The sequence below is a fragment of the Hyperolius riggenbachi genome, chromosome 2 (genome assembly GCF_040937935.1).
Source record: "Hyperolius riggenbachi isolate aHypRig1 chromosome 2, aHypRig1.pri, whole genome shotgun sequence".
NCBI lineage: Eukaryota > Metazoa > Chordata > Amphibia > Anura > Hyperoliidae > Hyperolius > Hyperolius riggenbachi.
In genome coordinates, this window is record NC_090647.1 from 182,239,425 (window position 1) to 182,257,696 (window position 18,272).

The 18,272-nt window shown below is 46.3% G+C and overlaps 1 protein-coding gene across 1 annotated transcript in view; it reads left to right on the plus strand.

Annotated features, from left to right (window-relative positions):
- The window catches only part of LMO7 (LIM domain 7), a 234,079-nt gene that overhangs the window by 105,441 nt on the left and 110,366 nt on the right, over positions 1-18,272 (plus strand). The gene's annotated exons all lie outside the window — the stretch shown is intronic.

Here is an 18,272-nt window from a genome sequence, read left to right on the forward strand (position 1 = left end):
AAACATGAGAACCTGAAATTAAGTGTGTAGAGGATAATCATTATTGTTGATGATGATAAATTATGTAGCGCTTTTTCCCCTGCAGTGCTTTACATAGAATGTTGAACAATCTGTACTACCAAAGCTGGTCACAAGCTAGGGTCCCTGTTATTATCTTGTGGGGGTACTAACTAACCTAGCAGTATTTTCTCCTGAGGTGTGCAGCAAGTGTGAGAAGCCTGGAGGGGAACACATGAAAACACGAGGAAACAGCCTAATCGTGATAGTGTCATGACTGGGATTTGATTCCGGGACTCCAGTGCTACAAAACCTCTTAACCACGGTGCTGGCTGATGAACATGAAAATGTAGTCACTTTACCAGACACCTCTATAACCATTTGGCATACATAGGCCTGGCTGTTATTCTAAGACGCGAGAATTTATTAGACATTTTCACTATTCCTGTTTTTGGCATAGTTGACATCATGTAACCAAGCAGTGCAGTCACCGTTAGAGGCAATATAATCCCTTAAGATAATTTATTGTGTTATTAGTAACACCATCTAAGTTATGTCCACACTTTATTGAAAATGTAGGTTGTCCATGGTTTCCTTACATTAGACAGAGATGACCTATTTATGCAAGCGGTTCCTCAGTGTTTACTCTCTCTGTGTATTGTATCAAAATGTGGTTGTACGGTTTTATTTTGCCAGTCATGATGTGATGTAAAGAAAGCAAAGTGTAGGCGTTAAATCAGTTTCATGTTATCAGCATGCTAGTAGTATTCTTGCATTATACAAAGACACATCCTGTTCCAAACAACAAAGTCTTTGAGGACCCCATTAATGGTAACCTATTTTTCTCAGATGCAATCTTGTACAGAAAACCACAGTATGCGTAGAAAATCGTCATGAAATGTTTCTATGGTTGATTGGAATACAGAACTTTGTCAATTGGAATGTTGCCTTTTATGATCAAATCCAAAGAGAGAAAGTGCCCTGTTCGACCCATTTATGGGAATAATTGATAATTCCCTTCTGATGAATTACAATCCCACAAACCTGATCGTATCTGAGGAAAATATTGTACCATTAACGGGCACCTTAAAGAGTCTGAAGCCTCCTTAATTACCTTTTTTTTTTTTTTTTTTTTTTTTTTTTGCCAGTCTTCTTAAGCACTAATGGCTTAGCTGAAACACCGCTATCCCGCAGCAAAACAACAAATACAACAACAACAAATAACATTTGTAAAGCGCTTTTCTCCCGTGGGACTCAAAGCGCATAAGCATGGCTCCGACCATCGTGGTACAGAGGAAGAATTTTATAAATCTGGAAATGCCAGGCTAAACAGGTGGCTTTTCAGTCTGGATTTGAATAGCTCCAGGGATGGTGCTGTCTTTACTGGGTGTGGTAGGGAGTTCCAAAGAGTAGGGGCAGCATGACAGAAGGCTCTGTCTCCAGATTTTTTGAGGTGCACTCTGGGAGTGACCAAGTTTATAGAACTTGCTGATCTGAGGTTGTGAGAGGTGTGGTGCAGCTTCAGCAAGTCCTTCATGTATCCAGGGCCCAGATTGTGCAGGGATTTGAATGTCAGCAGTCCAATCTTGAAGAGTATTCTCCATTCTATTGGTAGCCAGTGCAGTGAGCGAAGGATCGGTGTAATGTGACAGTGGCGAGGCTGGTTTGTTAGCAATCTGGCAGCAGCATTCTGCACTAATTGCAGGCGACGCAGGTCCTTTTTGGGGAGGCCAGCATAAAGGGCATTGCAGTAGTCCAGCCGTGATGTGATGAAGGCGTGGACTAGGGTTTGAAGATCCTCTGGGGGAATCAGATGTTTAATCTTTGCAATGTTCTTCAGATGAAAGAAGGAAGATTTAACTACAGATGAAATTTGGTTTCTGAAACTCAATTCCCCATCGATTAGTACGCCAAGGCTGCGCACAAGGTTGGAGCTGTTTATGTCTGAATTCCCAATCCTGATTGGTGTTGCTTTAGGATAGAGCTGTTTTGATGGCGAGCACTGGCTTTGGACAAACAGGACCTCAGTTTTGTCAGCATTCAGTTTCAACCAGTTATCATTCATCCATGCCTGAAGCTCAGCTAAGCAAGAGTTTATTTTTGGGGTAGGGTCTGTTCCACCAGGTTTGAAGGACAGGTATAGCTGTGTGTCATCGGCGTAGCAGTGGTACGTCAGGCCATGTCGTTGGATAAGTGTACCGATTGGCAACATGTAGATTGCAAACAGCAGAGGGGATAGGATTGATCCTTGTGGCACTCCGAATTGTAGAGGTGCAGGTTTGGACATTATAGGTCCTAGGGATACTCTCTGTGTTCTGTCAGTCAGGAATGATCTGAACCACTGGAGGACTGATCCACTGATGCCACAGTACTCCTGCAGTCTGTTAAGCAGGATTTTATGGTCAACTGTATCAAAAGCAGCTGAGAGCTCCAACAGGATTAGGATGGAGCATTCCCCTCTGTCCCTTGCCATGAGCAGATCGTTGCAGACTTGGATGAGGGCTGTTTCACAGCTGTGGTGTTTCTTAAAGCCAGATTGTAGAGGGTCCAGGATGTTGTTTACTGACAGCCTGGTTTCAAGTTGCAGATAGACAGCCTTTTCAATAACTTTACCTAAGAAGGGGAGGTTGGAGACAGGTCTGTAGCTGCTCATAGCATCTGGATCCATGGAAGGTTTTTTTAAGAAGGGGCTTGATGATTCCTTCTTTTAGAGAGGTAGGAAACCTCCCTGCTTGCAGAGAGCAATTTACTATTTTGTGAAATGCTGGACCAAGCAGGTCAGGGCATTTCAGCATATGTTTAGTTGGTCCAGGGTCCAGGTCGCAGGTTGTCTGGCGGAGACGACAGAGGATGTCTGAGATCTCTTCCTCACTAATACTTTTGAAGTCAGTCCAGGGTGTTAGGTTGTTTTTGCAGCTATTTCCATTAGTTGCATGAGTCTTGGGTGCTGTGGACTGAATGAGAGACCGAATAGAAGATACTTTGTCAGCAAAGTAGCAAGCAAATTTCTCACATAGCTTTCATCACCCCAAAATCCCCGGGGGAAATTGCGGGGATTCTTCCTGTTGGAGGCAGAACTTTAAGCTGCAGCTCTGCCTCCATTCTGCTTCATTCGCATCAATCTCCCGCAGATCTCCGCCTCTTCCTGCCTCTCTGTCGTCTTTCACTGAGAGAGGCTCAAAGCTCTGCCTCCCCGGGCAGCAAAATCCACGACTTTGAAAGTCGTGGATTTTTGCCCTGGTATTTGGGAGTGATTAAAGCCTTGTTTTGCCGTTGGATAGCAGCGTTTCAACTAGGGCATTAATGCTTAAGAAGACTGGCTAAAAAAAGTAGTCATTTAGGAGGCTTCAGAGTCTCTTCAAGCGTAGCAATAACGATATTGTTACTCTCCCTGGGTCATTGGCACTCGGCAGGCAGTCTCGGTCGCACATCTCCTGTAGGGCACTGCAGGAGAATGTCATTCTGAAATACTGTACAATTCCTTCACCCAGTTCCAGGGGATGGAGAAGGAGGGACAGTGGTCACTACTTTCCCTGTTGCTTTTGGGTTTTTTTTTATACTGCACTGATAGCACTGATGTACATGAGGCGAAGGCCTTATTTAAATGTACCCCTGTGATCTATTCAATGCTTTGTTGCTTTGTCCTCAGTCTATATTTGTATTAAAAAGCTCTACCTAAACAGCAAGATGATTGTAGATCTACCTTTAGTTGCTGTGGGTTGCTAGCCTTCACATAACATTACTCCTTCCTTGCTTGCTTGGTAGGCCAGAAGGCTGTATTGAATTACTGTAGTAATAGGACTTCAATGCTTTTCCTCTGTAGTATAATTATGATTCTCATGAGAACTGCATGTTTTGGCAGGCCACATAATAAGTATTCATTGCATATGTTGTTCTTTAACAGTCAGTATCTGCAGATAGAATTATCTTGCCATTATATGGATGGATAATGTTGAAAGTTGCAGTTTGCAGACATCTGGTCCAGTTTGCAGCTATATCAGGCTTGTCATATGTGTTTGTAAGGACTCCTCTTGTCTGGTCACCATTTCAGCTCCCTGTGACAGGTCTCCATGCTCATTGTGGTCTTTCATACTCATAGGAGTGCTGGTACCATGTCATGTAGCTACTGTCAGTAAGAATGGCTGTCAGATTGTGCATTGCGAGGATGATTGCTGTGTGGTGTCAGATTTACACTGTATCCCCTTGGTGCATGCCTGAGGGGAAACACGTTAAAGTAGGCTTCTCGAATGATTCAGTGAATTTACTACCGTATGTACTCCATCAACACTGAGCATACGTCTCAGCATGACCACCTCTGTCTTGATCTGCTTAACTGCATCTTCAGCTTGACCACTTTTCTGCCCATACATTTGTCATTTTTAAAGAGAACCCGAGGTGTGTTTGAAGAATGTTATCTGCATACAGAGGCTGGATCTGCCTATACAGCCCAGCCTCTGTTGCTGTCCCAAACCCCCCTAAGGTCCCACTGCACTCTGCAATCAGACATAAATCACAGCCAGGCTGTGCAGACTGTGTTTGCATCTGTAGTGTCAGTCTCGGCTGCTCCCCCGCCTCCTGCAGTGCTCCGGTCCCTGCCCCCCTCCCTTCCCTCTAATCAGCAGGGAGGGAAGGGAGGCAGGCGGGGACCGGAGTTCTGCAGGAGGTGGGGAGAGCAGCAGACTGACACTATAGAGATAAACACATCCCGCTCTGACAAGCTGTGTGTCAGCAGCGTGGCTGTGACTCATGAGGGATTGCAGAGTGCAGGGGGACCTTAGGGGGGTCTGGGATAGCAACAGAGGCTGGGCTGTATAGGCAGATCCAGCCTCTGTATGCAGATCACATTCTTCAAACCCACCTCGGGTTCTCTTTAAAGAGGTAAATAGACACAGTACATTGTATGACTGGTATTATGACATGTTTAAAGGGAACCAGAGAGGATTCAATATACATACCTGGGGCTTCCTCCAGCCCCATACGCACGGATCGCTCCCACGCCGCCGTCCTCCGCTGCCTGGATCCGCCGCCACCGGGTCCCGTCATTGCTGCGAGTCGGCAAGTCGGCCGGCGGACGCGGCCAATTCTCCGCATTACAGGGTGCTCTCTTTCCATACAGATATGCATGTGGCTGCTTACTGCGCTGCCGCATGCGTACATGTATGGAGGGAGCCCCTGTGATGCGGACAATTGGCCGCGTCCGCCGGAAGTGACGGGCCCGGTACCGGCGGATCCAGGAAGCTGAGGACGGCGGCGTGGGAGCGATTCAGGCTTATGGAGCTGGAAGAAGCCCCAGGTATGTATAAAATCATTTTCTTTTTTCAACCCCCCGTTCCTCTCTGGTTCCCTTTAAGGAAAACAAGCGGTATACAGCTAGCTTTTGTTGTGCATTGTCTGAATACTATTGAGTATTGAAGCAGGTGGATTTGGCATGGCTCATTGGGGTGCTGGTGCTGTGCTCCATTGCCTTACTGCTGTCTAAAGACCTTTCTCTAACTGCTAACTACTTTACCCTGACAGAGACTATGAAACCTCCCTGTGTATAGCTTGGAACAGGTTGCAGGTTGAAAAATGCCCTGGATCTCCATATAGCTGAAATGTTTAGCAACATGCGGTGTGCTTGAAGGCCATTTCTCTGGTACTTATGCTGCTGTAGTGTATTTGGAACAGTGTTTCCTATATACGTAACTGGAAGCTCCAGGCCTGTGCCTAGGGGCATCCTGTGCTTACAGAGGCAGCATTCCTATTATGTAGTATGTTTACTCTGTTCCTCTTTCATCTCAGGAACATGAATAATAAGTACAAATGGAGTCTGGTGCTGCAGAAGTATGGATTGTGTGGTAGGGGGACTTTGTGTCGACAGAACTGCGTCATTGTCACACTCACCGTCTCAGGTCCCGGCGTCGGTCTCGTGTCCTTTCCGGGGTGCGCACGCACAGGGGGTCCTTGGCTGTTGTGTCTAGACTTCCTGGTTGGCGGCGTGCGGCGCGGCGCGGTGTGCGCATGCGCGCGGGCTGTTGCGCGTGCGCAAGGTTTTGCGCGCGTGCACAGTTGCGCGCGCCTGTGCGCGACACTGCGCGTGCGCGCGCAGTGCGCATGCGCAGGGCGTTAATTTCGGCGCCAAAATCCAGCATAAAAGCAGCACTGGCCATTACTCCAGTGCTGCTCGTTCTGACAGCTTGGCGTAAGCCCGTGGAAACTTTGATTATTTGTTGCTGTATTGACTCCTGGATTTTGACCCTTGGCTTGTGACCCCGACTTCTCCTGATTGCCGCCTGCCCCGACTCTTGGATTGTACCTCGCTTTGCTGATTGCCGCCTGCCCCGACCTCTGGCCTGTGACCCCACTACGCTGAACTCTCCTGCCCCGGACCTCTGGCTACTGTCTGACTACGTCTGCTCATCTCACATATTAGCGTCGCTGTTCTCCTGACCACTTGCTGAGGTTATCCCAGTTGTGACCTGGCTGGGCACTAGGCAGCGAAATCCTGCACTCCCCTCCAGGGGGTGTGGGCGAAGACCCGTGGTCGCTTAGATCCACTTCTGGGTAACGCCTCTTCCTTCAGTGGAAAGGTCAACAGCGTCTGAAGATACCACCGAAGTTAACAGTAACGAGCAGCCATTATGGACGCTAGTGAGACTCGTTCACCTGTAGAGATTCTATATGAACTTGTTACGCAGCTACGACTGTCTGTGGACGAGGTCCAAAAAGGCTACATGGAGATCCGGGACCAACTTCGGCCTCCTGCTACTCCGCCGGCAGGAGCCGCGGTGCTAGCTCCTGCTCCTGCCCCTGCTCCTCCCGTCAATCCCGAACCTGCCGCGGCACAGGGTGCTGTGGGTCCTGCACCAGAACCTAGATTGCCCCTTCCTGAGCGGTTTTCAGGCGACCGCACAAAGTTTCGCTGGTTCCAGAGTGCCTGTCGACTTCATTTCTCCTTGCTCCCAAGGACCTACTCTAATGAGGAGATTAAAGTGGGGGCCGTCATCTCACTGCTTCAAGGGGAACCACAAGCCTGGGCGCTCCGTATGGTCGAACAGCGCCATCCTGCCTTGAGTGGCCTGGACTCCTTCTTTACTGCCATGACTGAGTTGTATGATGACCCGGGAAGAGCTTCTTCTGCTGAGTTGGTCCTTGAAACCTTGCGGCAAGGGAGGCGGCCAGTAGAGGATTATGTCACAGAGTTCAGGCGCTGGGAAGCTGACGTGTCTTGGAATGATTCGGCTCTGAAGTTCCGCTTCCGTCAAGGTTTGTCAGACGCCATCAAGGACGAGCTGGCCAGGGTGGGAGTTCCTGACACCTTGAAGGAACTTATCCGCCTGGCTATTCAGATCGATAGGCGTCTGAGGGAGAGACGTGCGGAGAGGTCAGGAAGCTCTCGTCCCTTGGGAAGTCCTCCCACTTGGCCTTCCCCTTCTGGCCCAGTCTTCGACCCCACTCCTGTATCTGATGAACCTGAACCGATGCAGTTGGGTCTGGCCCGGCCTGCGATCTCCGCAGAGGAGAGACTACGGAGAAGATCATCTAACCTGTGTCTCTACTGTGGAGCTTCTGGCCATTTTCGACTGAACTGCCCTGTCCGCCCTTCGGGTGAGCCTCAGTCTACAGTGCTTTTCAATAGAGCTCCCGGTCTGCCGCCTGCATCTTCTCATGTTCCTCTCATCCTTTCTTTGCAGGGCCCCAAAGGAAGGATCGTCGAAATTAGAGCCATCATCGACTCTGGAGCTTGCTCCTGTTTTCTGGATATATCAGTGGCTCAACAACTCCAGCTCCCTACACGGACCAGACACCACCCTCTCACCATTCAGCTGGCCGATGGATCAAGTCTTGGGTCTGGTCCCATCGTCTCGGAGACTTTACCTATATTAGTGTCCGTTCAAGGAGAGCATCAGGAGTATCTATCCTTTGACTTACTCCCATCACCTCTGTTTCCTGTAATCCTGGGAATGCCCTGGTTACGGACCCATGACCCTACGATAAATTGGGTTACTGGGGAAGTTTCCTTCCGCTCTGAGTATTGTGCACGCTGCTGTTTCCCTCGTGCTGGGGTCCTGTTCTGCTTGAACTCTCCTAAGAAGGACATAGTCCCTGCCATGTATCATGACTTTTTAGATGTCTTCGATAAGACCGGGGCAGATTCTCTTCCACCTCATCGGCCGTATGACTGCCCCGTTGATCTCCAGCCAGGGGCGCCTATTCCATTTGGGCGAACTTATCCTCTCTCGGAACCGGAGACCCAGGCCCTGAAGGAATATATTGAAGAGAATCTTCAAAAGGGCTTTATCCGCCCCTCCACTTCACCGGCTGGAGCGGGAATATTCTTCGTTGAGAAGAAGGACGGGTCACTGCGCCCTTGCATAGACTATCGTGAACTTAATAAGATTACGGTGAAGAACCGCTATCCCCTTCCTCTCATGCCTGACCTGTTTCGCAGACTCCGTTCTGCCCGTATCTTCTCCAAGTTGGATCTGCGAGGGGCGTATAATCTGATCCGGATCCGGGAAGGAGACGAATGGAAGACCGCCTTTCGTTCCCGGTTTGGCCACTACGAGTATCTTGTGATGCCTTTCGGCCTCTGCAACGCTCCTGCCACGTTTCAGCATTTTGTAAACGACATCTTCAGGGATTTCATTGATGACTTCCTAGTGGTTTACCTTGATGACATCCTTATTTTCTCAACCTCGGAGAAGGAACATCAGGGGCATGTGAAGAAGGTCCTTGCTCGTCTTCGCACTCACAGGCTGTATGCCAAACCAGAGAAGTGTGAGTTCAACAAGGAGAACATCCAGTTCCTAGGCCTGAAGATCTCCCCTGCGGGGGTGGAGATGGACTCCCAGAAGGTCTCTGCTATTCAGGAGTGGCCCATACCGGCTGACAGGAAGGCAGTCCAGAGATTTATCGGGTTTGCCAACTTCTATAGAAAGTTCATAAAGAATTTCTCGTCGATCGTGGCTCCCATTACTCAGCTGACAAGTACGTGTACTCCATTCAGATGGACACCACAGGCTCAAGGGGCTTTCGAGCAACTCAAGACCAGTTTCACCTCCGCTCCCATCCTCAAGCATGCGGACCCCTCCAGGGCTTTCACTTTGGAGGTTGATGCTTCCGAGATTGCTATCGGGGCCATCCTCTCTCAGCGCTTTGGCCCGAGTTCCATCCTCCATCCAGTGGCCTTTTTCTCCAGAAAGTTGAACTCCGCGGAGAGGAACTACGATGTGGCAGACAGGGAACTGCTGGCCATCAAAGCCGCACTAGAAGAGTGGCGCTACCTCTTGGAAGGGGCGGAGCATCCCATACTTATTCTCACGGACCACAAGAACCTTGAGTACCTTCGCTCAGCAAAGAGACTCAGGCCACGCCAGGCTAGGTGGTCCCTCTTCTTCTCCCGGTTCAAGTTCCATCTTACATATCGGCCAGGTTCCAAGAATACTAAGCCTGACGCCTTGTCCCGGATGTTCCATTCAGAAACTGTTCCTGGTCCAGAAGTAGAGGGGATACTCTCTCCTCAGCACTTCCTCATGCTTCAGTCTGACCTTCTGAATTCTATCAAGCAAGCTCAGATACCACAAGATCTGCTCCCGGATTTAACGTCCAAAGAAGGGCTACACTTCTTCCAAGGCAAGTTATTCGTTCCCTCTGAATTCCGTCTCCTAGTTCTCCAAGCTTGCCATGACGGTAAGCTTGCGGGTCACTTCGGTGAAGACAGGACCCTTGATCTGATCCAAAGGGATTTCTGGTGGCCTGGTATCTCCAAGGACGGTAGACAGTTTGTGGCTTCGTGTGAAGTGTGTGCCCGTTCGAAGTCCCCACGTACAAGACCATGGGGTCTCTTGAACCCTTTGCCTATACCCGAGAAACCTTGGGAAAATATAGCCATGGACTTTGTTGTCGAATTACCTTCCTCCCAGGGTTTTACCACCATCCTGGTAGTAGTGGATCGCTTCTCTAAAATGGCTCATTTCCTTCCTTGTAAAGGAACACCTTCCGCTGCTGAGACAGCTGACCTCTTCCTCAGGGAGATTGTTCGTCTGCACGGCTTACCTTTAGATGTGGTCTCTGACCGGGGGGTCCAATTCACGTCCAGATTCTGGCAAGAACTTTGTAAAAGCCTAGGAGTACACTCATCACTGTCCTCGGGTTATCACCCTCAATCCAATGGACAAACCGAGAGGACCAACCAGACCCTCGAACAGTATCTAAGGTGCTTCATCTCGGCTTCACAGGATGACTGGGTCCCTCTGTTAGCTACAGCCGAGTTTGCATATAATAATTCCATCCATTCTGCTACCAACCAGTCCCCTTTCTTCGTGAACTATGGGTTCCACCCTTCCTTCCTACCTGGTATTAACTTTACATCAACAGTTTCTGGAGTCCAAGAGAGGGTGGCAGCACTCAGACAACTTCAGCACGATTCAGAAAGTCCTGAAACAAGCTGTGGAGAAAGGGAAAAGGGCTGCTGATAAACTGAGAAGAGAGGGCCCTGAGTTACTTCCTGGAGATCTTGTCTGGTTGTCTACTACAAACCTGAAATTACGTTGTCCCTCCAAAAAGTTGGGCCCTAAATTCATTGGTCCTTTTCCAGTATTGTCTCAGATCAATCAAGTGGCCTTCAAGCTTTCCCTTCCTAAGTCCCTGCGAATCCACCCGGTGTTCCATGTGTCATGTTTGAAGAGAGTTAGGCCCAGTACCCTCCCGAACCGTTTGGTTGCTCCTCCTCCACCAGTCCTGGTGGATGGAGCTGAAGAATTTGAGGTGGAGAGGATCCTGGACAGCAGGAAGGTTAGGAACTCTGTCCAATACTTGGTGAAATGGAAGGGATTCGGCATGGAGGAGAACACCTGGGAACCTGTTCTTAATGTTCATGCTCCAAGACTGGTCAGACAGTTCCACCAGAGGTTCCCTGAAAAACCAGCCCCTGAGGGCACCCAGAGGTTGCCCTTAGGGGGGGGGCAATGTCACACTCACCGTCTCAGGTCCCGGCGTCGGTCTCGTGTCCTTTCCGGGGTGCGCACGCACAGGGGGTCCTTGGCTGTTGTGTCTAGACTTCCTGGTTGGCGGCGTGCGGCGCGGCGCGGTGTGCGCATGCGCGCGGGCTGTTGCGCGTGCGCAAGGTTTTGCGCGCGTGCACAGTTGCGCGCGCCTGTGCGCGACACTGCGCGTGCGCGCGCATGCGTGCATCATTGCGCGCGCAGTGCGCATGCGCAGGGCGTTAATTTCGGCGCCAAAATCCAGCATAAAAGCAGCACTGGCCATTACTCCAGTGCTGCTCGTTCTGACAGCTTGGCGTAAGCCCGTGGAAACTTTGATTATTTGTTGCTGTATTGACTCCTGGATTTTGACCCTTGGCTTGTGACCCCGACTTCTCCTGATTGCCGCCTGCCCCGACTCTTGGATTGTACCTCGCTTTGCTGATTGCCGCCTGCCCCGACCTCTGGCCTGTGACCCCACTACGCTGAACTCTCCTGCCCCGGACCTCTGGCTACTGTCTGACTACGTCTGCTCATCTCACATATTAGCGTCGCTGTTCTCCTGACCACTTGCTGAGGTTATCCCAGTTGTGACCTGGCTGGGCACTAGGCAGCGAAATCCTGCACTCCCCTCCAGGGGGTGTGGGCGAAGACCCGTGGTCGCTTAGATCCACTTCTGGGTAACGCCTCTTCCTTCAGTGGAAAGGTCAACAGCGTCTGAAGATACCACCGAAGTTAACAGTCATACATGTTGAAGCTATAGAACATTCTGTGGTAATGACATACTGTACCTATAGGTTGGAGAGGGGCTTAGGAAGTCAGACTTGTGTGCTTCTTCAGCCTGTGCATTGCTTCAGATAACCAGTGCTCACCAACACCTTTATGTATAAGTTTATTATTCACTTAATTTAGTTGTTACTCCCTTCATTAAATGCTGTGCATGTGGACTTTCCATGCCATTACATTAATAACAACAATAATAATAATAATGTATTATTATTATTATTATTATTATTATTATTACATCTCAGCTTCATTCACACACATTATCACATCATGCACATACTCCCCCTGCCATATGAAGTAAAGAGTTAAAAAAACAAAAAAACAAACAAACAAAAAAAAACACACTTCATCCAAACAAAACAAAAAAAAAATGCAACATAATGTAATTTTTTCTTTTTGTAATTTTACAGCAAATGCAAAAACGCATTAGATGTGAACGACTCCACTGATTAGTACAAGCTCTGAGTTTTATTGTGTTTTTGCACTGCGGTAAAATGTGAGAGATGAGAGAAGCAAACATAGTGGGAACAGGCCTCAGAGTAAAATATTGTGCCGATAATGGGAGCTGAGGAGCATGATCTTAGAGAATAGAAAGGAACACACACACTCATTACAAAAACATTCACACAATAGGCAAACATGCAGGTACTCAAACATTTCAAACACACCCAGGCTTAGAAACTCTACGTAGAAGTAAACAAATCTATTTAATTTTGTTGTTGAATTATTTATCAAATAACTTTTTTTTTTTATACAGTGTTGTTTTTATAATATTTGTAGTTTTTGTTATTTTGAGATATGGCGAATTTACAATAGTTTCTCCAGATCCAGCTGCCTGAACGTGTAAAAAGTGGGCAAATTAGAAGTGTTCATTAACCAAGGGAGTCGTTTTACAATTGGGTTAACTTGGTGAGGTTCCAGGGAGCTCAGAGTGGTACAGATGGTTTGCTGGGTGTAGTAGCATTCTCTGCCTCTCTGTTCTGTGGAGAGGGGAAGAGGTGTCCACCTGAACAAGATGATCCTCCGGTAATGCACTCCAGGGTGGTGAGTGGATGTGCAGCTGATCCCACTGTCAAAAGCCAAGCATATGTTTAGATCTGCCGCAGTACAGCACATGTATAGCCTATATCTATTCAGAGCCACATAGTCCACACTTCAGACAGCTGTTTCAGGCTAGAGGTGTGTTACACATGAGGCATTTGATAAACTGCCTATAATGTCATACTATCTCGTACTATGCAAGTCCGCAATACATGTATAGTGATTTGCTAATTACCTGGTTGGAGCTATTATTGTTTGTACCTATGGAATTATAGGGGTTGGTGAATCCTTTTACTGGCATACTTCCAGATTTACTAGTTATATGGTTAGTGGTGCTGCACAGAATTTGTGGACTGCTTAATGTGAACCTAAACTGAGAGGGATATGGATTTTTCCTTTTAAATAATACCAGTTGCCGGACTCTCCTGCTGATCCTGTGTATCGAACTTTTAGCCACAGCCCCTGAACAAGCATGCAGATCAGGTGCTCTGACTGAAGTCAGACTGGATTAGCTGTATGCTTGTTCAGGGGCTGTGGCTAAAAGTATAAGATGCATAGGATCAGCAGGAGAGTCAGGCAACTGGTATTATTTAAAAGGAAAAACCCATATCCTTCTCAGTTTAGGTTCACTTTAAAGCTTAAAAAAATACAAATAAAGTGATAGGAATATGGAATCTGCTTGATTATTTCCTTTTAAACAATGCAAGTTGCTTGGCTGTCCTGTTCATACTTTGTGCATTAGGCTGGAATCACAGTGGTCAGTTGCACATATTTAAAAAAAAAAACAAAAAAAAAAAAAACACTTTATGTTGAGCTTATGGTTGTGTGTACCTGTTTCCAGCTGGGCTGCTTTGCCACTTCTGAGCACTGTGGGAGCCTAGCAGTCTGTCACGTTTCTGTCGCATAAGGCCTCTGTCATACAGGAAAAGGAGTGGCAGTCCATGCCACACCCCTTTCCAGCCATTATAGGTGGCAAAGTAGTCTGTTATTTAACCTTCATGTTCCCCTCCAGAAACAAAGAAACACACATTTACATGTCTTAGGACTTACTCTAAAAGTAAGGTTTATTGAAAGCCTGTTTTGGGATGATTCTTAAAGAAAATACTTCGATTTTTGCTTTAAAATACACAATAGAACCAAGAAAATGGAAGAAAACGTTTTGCAGTATCTCCTAACCCAGACCATTAGGTGCACAATCTGTGTTTAACCACCCTGGCGTGGCGGCGGCACGGTTTTTTTAACGTCATTTTTTTTTTTCATGCTGCCAACTGAAAGTTGGCAGCATAAAAGCCCACTAGAGGGCGCACATGGTGCGCCCTTCTGATAGCTTTCGGCGATCACAAGTAACAAGAAATCCCACGGAGAGCGGGATTTCTTGTTAGGCTTACCCCGTCGCCGTGGCGACGATCGGGATGACGTCATGGACGTCAGCCGACGTCCTGACTTCAGACGCCTCTGATCCAGCCCTTTGCGCTGCCCTAAAGTGGTTGGTGCAGGCAGCACAGGGCTCGGACGGGGGGGGGGAGGGCCTCTTCCACCGCTGCATGCAGCGAATCGCCGCTAAGCGGCGGCGATCGAAGACCACACGCAGCTAGCAAAGTGCTAGCTGCGTGTGGCGCAGTTTATTTGGTGTCAATCGGCCCAGCAGGGCCAGAGATATCAGCCTCGGCGGCAATGGACGAGCTGAGCTCGTCCATACTGCCAGGAAGGTTAACCTATTTTGGTTCCTGGACGTAGTTTCTACGTCCAGGAACCATGCGCGCTACCGGTAGCCAGGGAATTAATGTATCGGTCTACGGTGCCCGATCATTGATTCCTCTCCCCCGCTGAAAAAGCGACAGCTTCTCTCGGAAGCTGCGCCTTTTCTGGCCGTTCCCTCTGCGATGAGTCACTCTAAGCGTGTGTTATGCTTAGAGTGACGTCATGTAAACAAACTCATGGCCGCCATCTTGTGGCCAAAAAGTTATACTACACCTGTAAAAAAAAAAAAAATAAAATTAACACACATTTACATTATCAATCTATTGTTTACCTCCCACCCTCCCAAAACTACCCAAATAAAATGTTTACAATAAAAAAAAAAAAACCATTACAATAAGAAAAAAAAAATGTAAATATTTACCTGAGGGTCTAAACTTTTTAAATATCAATGTAAAGATGAAATATTTCTATATTTTTTTTATGTTAAACTTGTAAATAGTGATAGATGCAAAACGGAAAAAATGCACCTTTTAAATTTCCAAATAAAATATTGTCGCCATACATTGTGATAGGGACATAATTTTAATAGTGTTATAACCGGGACATATGGGCAAATACAATACGTGAGTTTTAATTATGGAGGCATGTATTATTTTAAAACTATAATGGCTGAAAACTGAGAAATAATGAATTTTTTCCGTTTTTTTCTTATTCTTCCTGTTAAAATGCATGTACAGTAAAGTGGCTCTTAGCAAAATGTACCCCACAAAGAAAGCCTAATTGGTGGCGGAAAAAACAAGATATAGATCAGTGCACTGTGATAAGTAGTGATAAAGTTATAGGCTAATGAATGGGAGGTGAACATTTCTCACGTGAAAACGACGGAACCTGAATGGGTTAATGGTGACACTGTCAGAAAGAGATTTATGGCGTTAAGGCACTTTTCCATGGCTGACAGATTTCAAAGAAATTTGATGATGTGATTGACAATTGCTGAAATTTATTGATTTTCTTCAAATTAATCAATGTTTAATAGATTTCTAGGGCATAGTTATTTGCAAACGTGATTGGGAGCAGTGAGAATCTAGACTGCATCATGAGGCAAAGCAATAGTGTTTGAATTGCATTTAGAATGAACCTGAAGTTAGAGGGATATGGCTGACAAATCTATTTAATTGTGAACAGTACCAGTTCCTGGCATTCTGCTGATCCTCTGAATCTAATAATTTTACCCATAGACCCTGAACAAGCATGCGGATCAGAGGTTTCTGACAAGATTAGCCACATGCTTGTTTCAGGTGTGTGATTCAATCATTACTGCAGCCAAAGAGCACAGTCAGGGAACCGGTATTGTTTAAAAGGAAATGAATATGGCAGCCTCCGTATTCCTCTTGCTTCAGGTTTCCGTTAACACTACAAAAAGGATGCAGATAGGTGGTAATTTTGTATAATAATTTGTATTTATATAGCGGCGACATCTTCCTTTACAGAGTATATGGTCATGCCACTAAATGTTCCTCAGCAATGGGGTCACTTCGTACCTACCATGGTGCGATGTAATGCGCTGGAAGTACCCGATCTGACGCGACGACAACAGCATGGCAATCACCCATGGCGACGTACGGCGATTGAAAGTCATGCAAGTCTATGGCGCCGCAGAGAACTGTTGCGCATTAGTGTCTCATGTGTGGAGGCACATTTTGTCAATACACTTCTGTGCACTTCATATTTCCGCCACAGGAAGTTATTGCAAAAGAGCCTCACTTTAAGTTTGGCTTGCAGCCAGATTAGAGATTGCCTTGGAAATCTGTAAAGGCTGTTTTTAACGTTACGGTGCAATACGATCATCCGATTGCACCTCACCTATAATGCCGGTTTCTAGTTGAAACCAGCCTCTGAGGAGCTAACCGTTTAATCCCTCTCATACTCGTGTGTCCATCGTAGGGGGAAGCAAATTGACTTACCTGTATGTTTTTGAGGTGTGGGAGGAAACTCGAGTGTCTGGAGGAAACACACACACAGACGCTGGGAGAACATACAAACTCTCTGCAAATTGCATAGTGAGGGGAATCGTGTAGTGTATGGGGAACTTTAGTCATCTGACATTGTGCATCCATTTTCAAGCTGTATTTGTGAGATTAAACTGAATTTAATGGTAGGCTAGTGTTCACTATGAAAAAGCCAGTGGACTCTAGACTAGAATTATAAATGTGCCATGTCAGATTGGTCATTGGACTTTTTTGTTATGCTTAGCCAACCACTAATTTTGCAACAGTGCTGGATATATATAGATAAGGCATAAGATATATTTAGAAATGACGAGGATTGTGTTATCGGCACATGTCTCTGTCTGTCACTGAAGTCCTGTCACATAAGCTTTGCATTCACTGCTCTCTAAAGTAGATTTTTCATTCTCCTCTTGATTTTATTCAGGAGCAATTCCCTTCTGTATGAATCATTTCAGTACATTTCCTGCCTTGCCACTTGCATGAGAATATGTCTTGTTATATATAGCCTTCTGTGTGCGTTGTACAATGCTTACACAGATGTAGGAAAAATAAGTTGTCCTTTATTTTTTTTTGTGCTCTATTGCTTTAGTTTTAGGTTTTTTTTTATATATATATTTCTCCTTTTTTAGAGGTCTACATCAATGGAGATTTCATCCATTTGTAACAAAAATAAATATGTGAGCTAGCTTAAAGAGACTCTGTAACAATTTTTTCAGCCTTAGTTCTTCTATCCTATGAGTTCCTATGCCTGTTCTAATGTGCTGGGGCTTACTGCAGCTCTTCCTAATTACACTGTCTCTGTAATAAATCAATGTATCTTTCCTCTGTCCTGTTTGTCGGGCTAAGGATTGATTGTGTGGAATGTGCAGGGCTGCTTGTGATTGGTAGAAGCGATACACACCCTCTGCAGGCCCCCTGCATACTCACACACTATGCTTAGCTGAGCCTATTAGAAGCTGGTTAGTTTGTTTGTAAACACTGCCTAAAACTGTTAATTACAAGCCAGGATTGCAGCAGAGAGTGGCAGAAACCGCACAGAGGGGCACAGGAGAAAATAAGGAATAGAATGGTATGCTTTTTAGTGTAAGAATATTAGAGTACAGATTCTCTTTAAAGCAAACCTGAACTGAAAATAAGGAAAAATACATCACATACATGTCATACTTGCCTACCATGTATTCTACTCATCAATCTGTTTCCTCTCCTAATGTGATCAATGGAATTTTCAACCCTCTGTTTTAAAAGTTGGCGATGACCTTGTAGCAGCTTCCAGGTCAGCACTACATTAACCAGTAATATCGCTTAAAGAGAACCTGAACTGGAAATAAAAAGTCAAAATAACCATAACAGGTCATACTTGCCTCCTGTGTAGTCTACTCCTCAATCTCTTTCCCCTCTCCTATGTCTAATTTGTCCACTGTGATCAATGGAATTCTTCATCCTCCATTTTAAAAATGGCCATTACCCCATAACAGCTTCCTGGTCAGCACACTGTTAAACTGTAGTATCGCCCACTTGAGCCATAGGGAAACATGGACATTACCTTGCACATTCAGTTGTAACTGACAGCTGCTGATATATAACTGACAGCAACTGGTATCTTACAGTTCTGACAAAATATTGTCAGAGCTGGAAGGGATCACTGTAAGAAGAAAATGGTGAGCTTTTTTGAGGAACTGGCGGTGAGGTAAGTATGTAATAATTTGCAGCTACGTTATGTGTTTGTTTTAAATTGTACTCTCTTCAGGTTCCCTTTAAGCCATAGAAAAACATG